Here is a 15,159-nt window from a genome sequence, read left to right on the forward strand (position 1 = left end):
CTTGTTATTCTCGCCATGTAATGTGGGAGAGCAGGTTCGAGGATCAGAGGAATGAAGCAGAAGACATTGATTTAAAAATAAATGTATGAGGTGTTAATTTAACAGTGAAACACTATATCAGGTATCTAGCTAAACAAGTATGTATCTAAGCTACCCAAAACCACTACACCGTACATTCAGTTACCCTTTAACTGAACAGATACTCTGCTAAACCTCCCTGATATATAAAACCCAAGACGTAAGCATGCTACGAATAGATACTTAACTAAACAAATCATGGGGGGATCCTGTCTATGTCTGCAATCCTTTTTCTCAGTGGTCCTCCAGAACTGATCGCAAATTCAGCCTAAAGTCAGGTTGCGTGGGTGGCCAAAAAGAAAGAGCGAATCCTCTGCATGTGGCATCTTTTATACCCCCGAGGGTACCTGGAACCAGCGATAGGCTCCATTGCACCTAAAATCCAACCAATGGGAAAAGAGCACCGCAAACTTTAAACTAACTAATCAGCAGGATGAAAGTGGCTTTTGAACTGAAGCCACACCCCCAGAGGACACTCCACCCATCACCTTCTGTGCAAACTAAACATCGGTGTTTTCGAACTTTGGCAAATTCTGATGAAAGGCTATCAGCCTAAAATGTTAACTTTGATTCTGCATCCTCAGAGGGCCTGCCAAGCATTTCCAGCATTTCTGCTTTCATCAGGGTCCTGATTTAATGTTTCACTGCTAGTAATTCCACACAGTATCTAGAACAATATCCTACGCTAAAACTCCATAGTGTTCAGGATGATGACAGATTATTTCAGAATAAAAATACAAGTGATTATGCACTTCAGATAGTAATAAATTACTATTATTAAATAATATTTAATAATTTCAGATAACCAGCCTTTCCAGTTTGTGATAGAACTGGCCAGTATCAATATCAATAAATAGTAATAAGTTACTACTATTTCAGAATTACACACTTAATTCTGTGAAAGAGAGTTTAATTAAAATCTTGTTAAGATTAAGAATGATTTTAAAGTTTTACTATTATCTTCAGATGTTATCATTGAAAATTATCTTTAATTTTAATGAGCAACTTTATTTGTTAAATGTTTTAGAGCTGATTAAAGCTCATGTAGGTGATAGTGGTACAGTTTGATGGCTGCCATTGATAAAGTCCAGGGCTCTCTTCCCATCTGCTTTAGGAGTTCTGTGCTTACACTTTGTTTGGTAGTACAGTTAATTGGGACACATCAGGCCCAGTATGTTTTGGCCCAGTTAAGCAGCTGGCCCAATTAGCTGAAGTTTCATGGAAATAGTTAAAATGATAGAAAAAAAGACAAACTGTAAACTAAATTGTGTATTTAAATGAAATACAAAACAAATTAGAACACTACCAATACCTCTCTAGTACTGTAAAACTGTATATTAGTTCCTAATAGTTAAGTCATCCAGTGTACACAATGAGCAGAATCAGTGCAGACTCCTAGTGCAGATAATTGATATATAGCTTTGAATGAGTGCGTCTTCCAAGTCTTCACTTTCATTGCAACATTCAAGATGATTAATGACACCTTCAAGTTCTTCGTAGTTACTAACATGTTGAAGTAGTGGAATAATTTCATTTTCACTCCCAGCCATTTCTGGCATCTCCAAGCCTGAATTCTTGAAACTGCAGTGAGCAAAGCAGTTCTGAATTATCTCACTGCTTATTTCTCAACAACTATCTGTGACAAAAATCACTGCTTTTTGGACACAAACACGTGCAACTGACACTATTTAAAAATTGTTCACTTTAAGCACAGTGTACTGTCTAATGGCCACACAAGTACATGCGACTGACACTTGTTAGAAACTTCGGCAACAGTCTCCCGTTCCAACTAAGTGAGTTAGTGTCCCAAATAAACAAAAGGATTTATGGTTATTTTCTCAATTAGTTTTTGTTCTTTAAGAGTTGGCCCAAATAAGTGGCTGTCCTAATTAGCCAATTGCCCAATTAACCGGAATCAACTGTATTTTGAAGCTGAATTGCAGAACCTTGAGGGTCAGCAAATGAGCTTCCACTGTTTCTTAGTGTTTGTCAAAAAGTCTGTTCAAAATTACAGTTCTCTTATGATTGCATGGTGAATGTAGTCCATTGGTTCATGTCTTGATCCCCAAATTGTTTCTCTGTCCTAAAAAGAAACAGCAAAATTGGATCATAGACCTACATGAATGTCTTTAATAAAGCAGTGTGCAGGCACAGACAGCTAATCCATAAAGGGAAGGGAAGTGTGATCCACCATATCATAAACACGAGAGATTCTGCAGATGCTGGAAATCCAGATTAACACAGAAAAAATGCAGGAGGAACTCAACAGGTCAGGCAGCATCTATACAGAGGAATGAACCATTGACGTTTTGGGCCAAGACCCTTCATCGGGACCTGCTTCTTGTTTTGTTCTGCACAACTGTTTATTCTTCTCAATAGATGCTGGCTGGCCTGCTGAGTATTTATTTTACTCATTTAGGGATACATCACAGTAACAGGCCCTTCTGACCCAATGACCCCCACGCCACCCTGTACTCCCATGTGACTAATTAACCATGCATCTTTCAAATATAGAAGAAATCTGGGGCAGCTGGGGGAAACCCATAGAGTCACATGAAGAACATACGAACTACAGACAATAGTAGGAACAACAAGTTCCTCGTGTGTGTGTTCTGCAAGTGCCTAGATTTGACCCTTTGCTCGAAAGGAAGATCTTCAATAAGGCAGAGATTAAGAGGTACTTTATTCTTGGTGGCTGGATCAACTACCCAGCTACAGAGCGTGGGCATTTATGATTGCGTCTGGTGTATTCACATCACTGCATGGCGCAACAGGTCAGCTCATCTGGCAGCAGAACAACTCCAGCTCAACTGGAAACTGATCTCTGCATTTGTCACACTTTATACCGTTCTGGTCAAATGGTGAGGCCAAAGGTTTTTGCTCATACTAATTAGATCTCCACAGTATTAAAATGTAGAAATATATTGTAAATTGGTGTTACTTGCTCATATTTGGTGAAAAATGTTCACTGTGGGTTACCGCTTTAGATTCATGTAATATCTTAATGTAAAAAATATTGGAGGTAGGGGGGAAATACTGGAAGTAGAATTAGATTACTGACTGGAGCTTGAAATGGAGAGGGGGTGCAGCGAGAAAAGATGGAAATTTAAAACATCAAATTCTGGTTTGGAAAAAGCCAGGCGGGTTCATCTCCAGTGTGGATCGCCCATAGATTGCTCCTTGGTCAATACAGAATACATATTTTTACTTAAACAAGGCTAATTCAAGGGGGCATAATTCATGGCTAATGCATGAGGGCATAATTTTTAAGGTGATTGGTTGAAAGTATAGGGGGGCTGTCAGGGGTAGGTTCTTTAAACCATTGAGTGGTGTAACACCCTGCCAGGGGTGGTGGTAGAGACAAATATATTAGTGGTATTTAAGAAACTCTTAGATAGGTACATGGTTGATAGAAAAATGGGAGGGGGCTTTGTAGGAGGGAAGGGTTAGATTGATCTTAGGGTAGATTTAAAAGCTCGGCACAATGTCGTGGGCTAAAGGGCCTGTGCTGTAATGTTCTCTGTTCTAAACTTGGAATATAAAATTTGTCTCTTTCAAATAAAATTCAATTTCTTTGTTTAATTGTAGGGAAGCCATTCATTATCATTACAACAATGCATTTAAAAGTTTCATTATTGATTTCAAAGTACATTTAATAATTATCAGTCTGTTGGCATTACTACAAGATCACATTCAATTTCTTGTCATTCAGCTGTATACATGTATACCGCCAAATGAAACAACGTTCCTCTGGACTAAGGTGCACAGCCTAGTACACAGAACACACACGTAACACAAAGTAATATTACCACAAAGAATAAGGTGCATTTATGACACAAGTTAAAAAGTAAACAGTATAACACCACTGACGCTTTATACATAATGAGACCTGGGTGACGGTGGGGAATTCAGTAGTCTTAAGGCCTAGGGGAAGAAGCTTGTTTCCCATCCAAATAGTCCTTGGCCTAATGCTATGGTATCTCCTGCCTGATGGTGGGGTGGGGGGGGGTGGAGATCAAAGAGTTTGAGAATGGGAATGGGAAGCAGAGTTGAAGTGGATGACAACCGGGAGATCCTGTCTTGTGGCGGACGGAGTGGAGGTGCTGGATGAAGCGGTCCCCCAATCTGCGTCGGGTTTCACCGATGTAGAGGAGGCCGCACCGGGAGCACTGGATGTAGATTGGGGGACCACTTTGTCAAGCACCTCCGCTCCATCCTCCACAACAGACAGGATCACCCGGTTGTCACCCACTTCAACTCTGCTTCCCATTCCCATTCAGATATGTCCATACATGGCCTCCTCTACTGCCATGATGAGGCTAAACTCAGGTTGGAGGAGCAACACCTCATATACCATCTAGGTAGTCTCCAGCCCCTTAGTATGAACACAGAATTCTCCAACTTACAGTAATTCCCTCCCCCTCCCTTCGCCCATCCCTATGTCACTCTGCCCCCTCCCCCAGCTGCCTATCACCTCCCTCATGGTTCTGCCTCCTTCTACTTCCCATTGTGTTTTCCCCTATTCCTCCTTCACCTTTCCTGCCTATCACCTCCCCACCCCTCCCCCACCCCTTTATCTTTCCCCTTACTGGTTTTTCACCTGGAACCTACCAGCCTTCTCCTTCCCACCCTCCCCCCACCTTCTTTATAGGGTCTCTGCACCTTCCCTCTTCAGTCCTGATGAAGGATTCCGGCCAGAAACGTTGACTGATCGTTTTCACAGATGCTGCGCGACCTGCGGAGTTCCTCCAGTGTGTTGTGAGTGTTGCTTTGATCCCAGCATCTGCAGAGTATTTTGTGTTTACGATAAAACTAAATTGTGTTAGGTAATGGCAGAGAGAGTTGGGATGGTTTGCTATTGCAGCTTATTTGTCTCCAGTAGATGTAAATAAATCAATGGAGAAAGAGACAGAAAGGGAAACCTCATGATTGGAGCTGTGTGATATGACACTGAATAGTGGGGATCTGAAATGAAACAACATACTGGAAATATTCAGCAGATTGAGTCGTGCCTGGCTGATGATCTGACATTAGACCTGCCTAGTTTTCATACAAACTGAACAGGATGATGATCTGAGCTTGTTGAATTCAGGGGTATCTCATAAGACCACAAGATATGGAGTTGAGGAGTTGAGGATGCCATCGTCTTCCTGCTGAACCGTGTCTACGCCCACCTGGACAAGCCAGTGAGCACTGTGAGGGTCATGTTTTTTGACTTCTCCAGTGCATTCAACACCATCTGCCCTGCTCTGCTGGGGGAGAAGCTGACAGCAATGCAGGTGGATGCTTTCCTGGTATCATGGATTCTTGATTACCTGACTGGCAGACCACAGTACGTGTGCTTGCAACACTGTGTGTCTGACAGAGTGATCAGCAGCACCGGGGCTTCTCAGGGGACTGTCTTGTCTCCCTTTCTCTTCACCATTTACACCTCGGACTTCAACTACTGCACAGAATCTTGTCATCTTCAGAAGTTTTCTGATGACTCTGCCATTGTTGGATGCATCAGCAAGGGAGATGAGGCTGAGTACAGGGCTACGGTAGGAAACTTTGTCACATGGTGTGAGCAGAATTATCTGCAGCTTAATGTGAAAAAGACTAAGAAGCTGGTGGTAGACCTGAGGAGAGCTAAGGTACCGGTGACCCCTGTTTCCATCCAGAGGGTCAGTGTGGACATGGTGGAGGATTACAAATACCTGGGGATACGAATTGACAATAAACTGGGCTGGTCAAAGAACACTGAGGCTGTCTCCAAGAAGGGTCAGAGCCGTCTCTATCTCCTGAGGAGACTGAGGTCTTTTAACATCTGCCGGACGATGCTGAGGATGTTCTATGAGTCTGTGGTGGCCAGTGCTATCATGTTTGCTGTTGTGTGCTGGGGCAGCAGGCTGAGGGTAGCAGACACCAACAGAATCAACAAACTCATTCATAAGGCCAGTGATGTTGTGGGGATGAAACTGGACTCTCTCACGGTAGTGTCTGAAAAGAGAATGCTGTCTAAGTTGCAAGCTATCTTGGTCAGTGTCTCCCATCCACTACATAATATACTGGGTGGGCACAGGAGTACATTCAGCCAGAAACTCATTCCACCGAGATGCAGCACAGAGCGTCATAGGAAGTCATTCCTGCCTGTGTCCATCAAACTTTACAACTCCTCCCTTGGAGGGTCAGACTCCTCCCTTGGCTGGTCCTGGACTTATTTCATAATTTACCGGCAAAATTTACATATTACTATTTAACTATTTATGGTTCTATTACTATTTATTATTTATGGAGCAACTGTAACGAAAATCAATTTCTCCCGGGATTAATAAAGTATGACTATGACTAAGACATAAGAGCAGAATTATGCCATCTGGCCCATTGAGTCTGCTCCACCACTTCATTACAGCTGACCAATTTTTTCCTCAGCCCTAATCTCCTGCCTTCCCCCTGTATCACTTTATGGCCTGACCCACCAAGAATATATCAACCTCTGCCTTAAATATACATAAAGTCTTGACCTCCACAGCTGGCTGTGGCAACAAATTCCACAGATTCTCCACTATCTGGCTAAAGAAATTCCTCATTTATGTACTAGAAGGATGCCCCTCTATTCTGAGGCTGTGTCCTCAGGTCTTAGACTCTCCCACCATAGGAAAGATCCACTCTTATCAAGACCTTTCACTGTTCGATAGGTTTCAATGAGGTCACCCCTCATTCTTCTGAATTCTAGTGAATACAGGCCCAGAGTCATCAAACGCTCTTCGTATGACAAGCCATTCAATCCTGGAATCATTTTCGTGAACCACCTTTGAACCCTCTCCAGTTTCAACACATTCTTGCTAAGAAAAGGGTGAAGACATAAGTTGGGATGCTGTTCTTCAAGCTTTGCTTGAGCTTGATTTGAGAATCATCATAGTATATCAGGGTTCAAAGTAAATTTATTATCAAAGTACCATATACTATGATGAGATTCGTTTTCTTTCTGGCATTTACATGAAAATAAAGTAATGTAGAATCAATGAAAAACATGCATAAAGACTGACAAACTACCAATGTGCAAAAGAAGAGAAAGTGTGCAAATACATAAATAAATAAATATTGAGAACATGAGATGTAGAGATCTTCAAAATGAGTCCATAGGTTGTGTTCAGTGATCATTTCAGTATTGAGGTGAGTGAAGTTATTTACACTGGTTCAGAACCCTGATGGGTGGAGGGTAATAATGGACCCTGAGCCTGGTGGTTTGGGTCCTAAGGCTCCTAAATCTCATGCTCAACAGTAATAATGAGAAGAAAGCATAGCCTGGATGGTGGGGTCCTTGGTAACGGATGCTGCTCTCTTGTGGCTGTGCCATATCTGGATGTGCTCAATCATGCAGAGGGCTTTACCTATACACTGGCTTTTACAGACTTTTCCATTCCTGTGCATTGGTTTTCCACACCAGGGGATGGATTTGTGAACCCAAGCACAGGACACTGGCACGGAGATTGAGTTCGGATGCAGACGAGGGTGTGAGGGTGGCTGGAGCTGAACGGCAAACAGGAGGGTGAACAGGAAAGCAGGAGGCAGGTAGAACTTACCTTAACACAGGGTGTTGCTGGCACTGAACGGTAAACAGGAGACAGGCAAAACTTATCTTGACGCAGAGCATAGAAAGGCAAGCGGTAGACAATATTTCTTGACGCGGAGAGATGGAGTTACACAGATAAATCTCGGTACTGAAGTAAGACTTAGAATACTTATCTTGACACAGAGAGACAGAGTTACACAGGTAAACCTCGGTACTGAAGTAAAACTTAGAATACACAACCCTTAACGGCCGGGAATATTAATTACCACACTGGCTAATCAACGATCTGGCAATGAGTGGATGCAAAGCTGAGGTTTTGATGAGAATCAGGTGTGTCACCATCAAAGGGAATTAGGAGAAAATGGGGAATTAACGGTCGGGACCGTGACAGGATTAGGTGGAACATTAAAAGTAAGGGGTGACAAAGTTAAGATTTTGTTGTGCAAATAGAATGGGTGTGTTTGGCAAAGCAGTAGCCAAGATTACCTTTGTCCCTCCAGCATAGAGGAGACTAGGTTGAGAGCATTAAATGTGCACCAGAGTCGAGGAAGAGCCAGTTGCTTCATCAGTGAAGGATGTTTGTGTCCCCGAGTGACTGGACAATGAGAAGTCCAAAGAGATCTGAAAGGTCTTGCTGCACCTGTGGGAAGGCAATGAGAAAATGAAAGGGGGTGCTGGGTGGGATGCTGCTTTTGGGAGAAAGTGTGCTAAGGGAGGGGTTTGGGGAGGAGGTACTGAGGGAGGGGTTTTGGGGGAGGAAGTGCTATGGGAGGGAGTGCTGGGGAGGGGTGCAGGGGAGATTTGGGGGGGAAAGTGCTGGGGATTGAGTGCTGGAGGAGGGGCTTTGGGGAGGTGTTTTAGGGAAGTGGCTTTGGGGTTGGGGGTGTGGGGTAAGGGTGCTGGGAAGGTTTTGATAGGGCACTGGGGTGCTGATGGAGGGGGTTTGGGATGCGTGTTCTGGTGAAAGAGTTTTGGGGAGGATTTTGGGGGTGGGTGTACTGGTGGAGTGGTTTGTGGGAGGGGTTTTGGGTAGGTGGAGGACAGCTTTGGAGGGGTTTTGGGTAGGGTGGGGAGGGGCTTTGGGTAGGGTGGGGAGGGGCTTTGGGTAGGGGTGCTGGTGGAGGGGTTTTGGGGAGTGGGTTTAAGGGAGGGATGCTAGAGAGTGTGTTGGAGTGGGTGCTGGGGAGGGGTTTGAGGGAGTGGGTGCTGGGGAGGGGTTTGAGGGAGTGGGTGCTGCAAGGGGGTGTTGGGGAGTGGGTTTGGGGAGGGGGTGCTGGGGAGGGTTTGATAGGGGACTGGGGTGCTGATGGAGGGGTTTGGGGGGAGGGGGTTTGGGATGCGTGTTCTGGTGGAGGAGTTTTGGGGAGGATTTTGGGGGTGGGTGTACTGGTGGAGTGGTTTGTGGGAGGGGTTTTGAGTAGGGTGGGGGACTGTTTTGGTTAGGGATGCTGCTGGTGGAGGGGTTTTGGGGAGTGGGTTTAAGGGAGGGGATGCTGGGGGAGTGGGTGCTGTGGAGGGGTTTGGGGAAGAGTTGCTGGGGAGAGGTTTGGGGAAGTGTGTCCTGGTGGAGATCGAAGAGTGGACCAGAGTGAAGGAGGGAACAGTCCCTCTGGGAAGGAAGGGAGGGGCTGATGTGTGTAGTGGCGACATGGAGCTGGGGAAGAGAGCGGGACAGCTATGCTGATGTCGGGTCGTTGTCATGCGCACAAGCAGAGTGAGGTACTTGCCGCTGTGTCACATGGACATCGGTTCAGACAACTCGCATCAACGTTGTGGACGGTAGTTACGTGGATTGGGAATTCGGTTAGGGCACTACATGCAACATGAAATAGCATTCTACAATAATGAGTTATATAAAAACAAAATTAAACGTATGGATATGGAATAAAAATGTGCGTAAATACATCAACACCAGCATGTAGTTACAATGTAAAAAGTATTATTAAAAATTGTTTGAAGTGTTTACAGCGCTGAGCAGTGACGGGAGTAATGGATAGAGGGGAGGTGGGGGATTAACTAAAATGACTGATCAGATTAATTGCCTGGAGCACAACATACAGAACCTAAATTTTACTAGTGAAGAAAAAGACTGCTAAAAACATTGATGCAAATAAAAAATAGAATCAGAAACATAAATAGAATAGAAAACAATAAAAAATAGAAACGGAGACAAGTCTGCGGTAGTGGAAAAGCTAGCCCATGGTGTTCCTTTGCCGAGGTACACGTCGGTCTTCTTGATTAGTCAGGGTGTCAAAAGTTACGTCGAGAAGGCAGAAGAATGGGGTTGAATGGGATAATAAATCAGCCATGATGGAATGGCAAGGCAGACTCGATGGGCGGAATGGCCTAATTCTGCTCCTATATTTTCTGGTCGTATGGTTCTGCGACTCTCTTTGCACTCAGTGATCTACTTCAGGAGCGAAAAGTTAAATCCTGCATATTGTTCCCGAAGTCGCAGCACCGCCTGAAAACGCAAACAACAGGAATTCTGCAGATGCTGGAAATTCAAGCAACACACATAAAAGTTGCTGGTGAACGCAGCAGGCCAGGCAGCATCTCTAGGAAGAGGTACAGTCGACGTCTCAGGCCGAGACCCTTCGTCAGGACTAACTGAAGGAAGAGTGACCCCTGACGAAGTTAGTCCTGACGAAGGGTCTCGGCCTGAAACGTCGACTGTACCTCTTCCTAGAGATACTGCCTGGCCTGCTGCGTTCACCAGCAACTTTGATGTGTACCGCCTGAAAACATTAACACAACCGATGCAATAGACTCCGTTGAATAGAGAAATCGAGCGCGCACTTGCTTTTTGGTTCCCAGCCGTTTACAATCCAAATGATCTCTGTATCTTGTTTTACGGCGGTTGGCATCCAGCTTAATGGTGCATTACCGCAATCCAAATGATCAGTTCGGACACGTTAATATCAATCTGGATAATTACACTTCGTTGACCTGCCGCCTTCTTATCAATTACATTTTACTGATTATGCCGTCCAAAACTCTAACCTCCAAGTGCTCCGGGAACGCTTTGGATTAGATAAGCGTGTCAGCGGAATTGTTATGTGCTAATGAAAAACAGCAACAGGCCTGCGAGACTCCTCGAGATCTTCCCCGTGAGAAAGTGCTAATGAAAATATGGGCTTTTATTGTCCTCGCCACCCCCGCACACATTAAATAATACTCTATAATCGTTCAATCGAGTCTTTAGTTAATGAATCTCTTCTGAAGGAAAGTTTGACAGGAAATTAAATTTGCTTCCGTTTATTTATTTGTTTATTTATCCATTCATGTATAGATTGATACAGCGCGAAATAGGCCCTACCGGCCTTTCCATCCGCGCCGCCCAGCAATTCCCCACAACCCCGACCCAATCACGGGACAATTTACAATGACCAATTAACATCCTAACCGGTAGGTCTTTGGACTGTGAGAGAAACCAGGAGCACCCAGAGGAAACCCACCCGGACACGGGGAGAACATATAGACTCCTTGCGGAGAACCTATAGACTCCTTGGGGAGAACGTATAGATTCGTTGCGGAGGATGCCGGAATTGAACTCCAAACTCCGACAACCCGAGCCGCCGTAGCGTCGCGCTAACCGCTACCATTGCGCCTAATTTCTTTCGAATTGACAGTAAATGTTCGTGACGTAGAATTTATCAGAGATGCTGTGATTATATAGATTATGTGTCATGATTTAAACCGATCTGCGGGATTGAAAATACCTACAGCTCCTTGAGTCGTGCCCTCTCCACGGATGCAGTCTGGCCTGCTGAGAATATCTGCTTTTCAACGGCAGAGGTGTGAACAGGGGAGTGGGACACGGGTAACGGAGCGGTTACATTTTGTTTCCACTTTAACGAAGCAAATCCTTTCACTGTTGCGGTGCAGCAAACAGCTCAGGGGGTAAATGTGAATATATCCCACATCCCTGAAATATCGAGTTTCTCCACCTTGATCAGTCTGGACAATTCATTGTGTGTTAACCTGTAAAATTAGCAATTCTCATTCCGTGTGTTTCATTTAGAACCAGCCCCTACCCCCGGGCATCTGAAGTTCTACTTCTTTTGTGAGTTTTTTTTCGTCTTCTTGCCCGCACGCTAGAGTTCCCCTTCGATCCGACCTCGAATGCAAGAACCTTTTAGAAAGATTTAAACCGAAAAGAAATATATTTATATATAAAAGCTTGGTATTTTCACAGTTCGGTTATTCTTCGCGTATTACAGAACGCGATTCGTCTGCAGCTCGCGAGCCGAGAGAGAACTGTCCCAGAATCACGGACTGTGAAAATCTGCAGATGCTGGAAATCCAAGCACACACAGAGATGCTGTTTGAACTCCTGCTCAGCTGCCCGAGTAAGTTGTGTGTGTGTTGCAGAGAACTATCCCAGTCCAACTCCAAATCCTGGCACAGGAGGTGACATAATTCGCCACGGATATCCCGTCCAGGTATCACATTATCCCTTAGGATACCTTGTTGGAGTTCAAAGTACAAAGTAAATTTGTTATCAAAGTACATATATGTCACCATATACAACCATGAGATTCATTTTCCTGTGGGCATACTCAACAAATCTATAAAATGATAACTAACAGGATCAATGAAAGATCAACCAGAGTGCAGAAGACAACAAACTGTGCAAATGCAAATATAAATAAATAGCAAGAACATGAGATGAAGAGTTCTTGAAAATGAACCTATTGCTTGTGGGAACATTTCAATGATGAGGCAAGTGAAGTCATCCCTTTTGTTCAAGTTTGTTGATTGAGGGGTAATAACTGTTCCTGAACCTGGTGGTGTGAGTCCTCAGGCCTCTGTACCTTTTTCCTGATGGCAGCAGTTAGAAGAGAGCATGACCTGGGTGGTGGGAATCCCTGATGATGGATGCCACTTTCATGTTGATGTGCTCAATGGTTGGGAGGGCTTTACCCGTGATGGACTGGGTCATATCCACTACTTTTGTCTGATTTTCCGTTCAAGGACATTGGTGTTTCCATACCAGGCTGTGATGCAGCCTGTCAGTCCGGGTCTCTCCTACAGAGGTAACATGCCAGCATGTTGCGAACCTACAGATATCAGATTTTCTTCCAATTTAAACATTATTTTATCAAGACATGCTAAAATTTAAAGGCACAAGATGCTGGAATCTGGAGCAACAAACAATTTGCTGGAGAAACTCAGTGGGTTAAGCAGTGTCTGTGGAGGGAAATAAATTGTCAACATTTTGGATCGAGGCCCTGCGTCATAAAATGTAGAATCATATTATTATATTAAGGCATCTGTTAGTTTTGTGAGACCATGGATCTGCGCCTGGAAAGTCTTCACTCTCCAGGGTGCAAGCCTGGGCAAGGTTGTATGGAAGACCGGCAGTTGCCCATGCTGCAAGTCTCCCCTCTCCACGACACCGATGTTGTCCAAGGGAAGGGCATTAGGACCCATACAGCTTGGCACCAGTGTCGTCACAGACCAATGTGTGATTAAATGCCTTGCTCAAGGACACAACAGGCTGCCTCAGCTGAGGCTCAAACTCACGACCTTCAGGTTGCTAGTCGAAAGCCTTAACCACTTGGCCACGTGCCCACAAAATGTAGAATGATACACACAAAATGCTGGAGGAATTCTAAAAGTCAGGCAGCATCTATGAAGGGGGATTAAAGAGTCAATACTTCGAGCCGAGACCCTTTATCTGTTGGGGCCCTCCTTTGATTGCGGTTGACTGTGGATGCTGCGTCTCAGATACGCAAGCCAGTACACAGGCCAGGGCAGTGCGATATGGAGAGCAGGCTCCCCCTCCCCACACGGCTGATAAGTCCAAAGAGTCAGTGTTGAGTTCAATGTAGGACTGTCTTGGGGACCCCAGCTCCAGATTTTTCCTCAGCATTTACTCCCAAATCTTTTCCCATGAGTAGGTATAGACGCAAGGCAGTGGAGAGTTGAGACCAGTGTGTTCATTCTAACTGAGCTGCCACCCACGGCTGGTGAGTCCCATCTGGTGCCAGTAACCTGCCCGTTGCCTCCTCTCCTGCCAGTTGAAACAGTTCCACTGGATTTAGTAATTGAGCCACCTATGAAGGCCAGGAGCTGAACTTGGTTGTTAGAGACTATTTTGAGACACACGCCATTGGGAGTTAGTGGGAATTAATCCCCACCACCACCCCCGGCTATGTCAATTTAAGAAACCAACATTCATCAGGACGTCAGAAAATTCAGAACAGTTTAGTCTTGCTAAGTATAAAATAGTTACTATCGAAACTTACTGAAAACAAACCTTGTGATTCTCTCAAATCTATTTGAATAATTGGCAGGGTTATACCCAAGAATTGTGTAGAGTCGATCTAAATCTAATCAAGAAAGATTAATTAAGAACTTCATCCACTTTGTTCCTGGAAGTTCCTTCCCGAAGGATGCAATTAGCAGAATCAGCAGAGGAGATGAAGTGAAATTAACTCAGCCAAACAGCTCTAAAGAGAATCTCTAACAACTGCATCGACACTTTGCCCTTAACATTGTCCTCCTGTACAATTCATGGCTTATCCCTGCTGTGCTATAACAGATTGCTGTTACACTTGTCTAGCTTATAGATTTAACCAGCCGGTGGTGAATCTGTGAAATTCTTTACCACAGGTCGCTGTGGAGGCCAAGTCATTGGGTATATTCACACCGGAGGTTGATAGGTTGTTGATGTCTGGACATCAAAGGTTACAGGGAGAAGGCAGAGGAATGGGGTTGAGAGGGAGTATAAATCAGTCATGATTGAATGGGAATGGTGGAGCAGACTCGATAAGCCGAATGGCCTACTTCTGCTCTCATTTTTATTGTTTTATTATTGACTTTAGACCATAAGACTATAAGACATAGGGGCAGTAGTAGGCCATTCAGCCCATCAAGTCTGCTCTGCCAGTCCATCATGGCTGATCCCAGATCCGACTCAACTCCATACACCTGCCTTCTCGTTATATCCTCTAATGGCCTGACCAATCAGGAAACTATCAACTTCCACCTTAGTTATACCCACTGACTTGGCCTCTACCACAGAACATTCCACAGATTCACCACTCTCTGGCTAAAAAGAAATCCTCCTTACCTCCATCTTAAAAGGTTGTCCCTCAATTTTGAGGCTGTGTCCTCTAGTTCTGGATACCCCCACCAGAGGAGACATCATCTCCACATCCACTTTATCTAGTCCTTTTAACAATCAGTAGGTTTCAATATAATCACCCCCCCCCCGCATTCTTCTAAACTCCAGTGAAGACAGGCCCAAAGCTGCCAAATGCTCCTCAAACGTTAACCCCTTCATTCCCAGAATCATTCTCATGAATCTCCTCTGGGTTCTCTCTGATGACAATACATCCTTTCTGAGATATGGGGCCCAGAACTGTTTATAATACTCCAAGTGCAGCCTGACTAGTGTAGCTTTTACAGTTTGCAGTTTTTGCAAACGCTACGCAAAAGCCTGTATCCGTTAGCTCAAATTGCAATATTGGGTAAACTTAGAACATCACAGCACAGTACAGTCCTTTCAACCCAAA

The sequence above is a fragment of the Mobula hypostoma genome, chromosome 18 (assembly GCF_963921235.1).
Source record: "Mobula hypostoma chromosome 18, sMobHyp1.1, whole genome shotgun sequence".
NCBI classification, from domain to species: Eukaryota; Metazoa; Chordata; class Chondrichthyes; order Myliobatiformes; family Myliobatidae; genus Mobula; species Mobula hypostoma.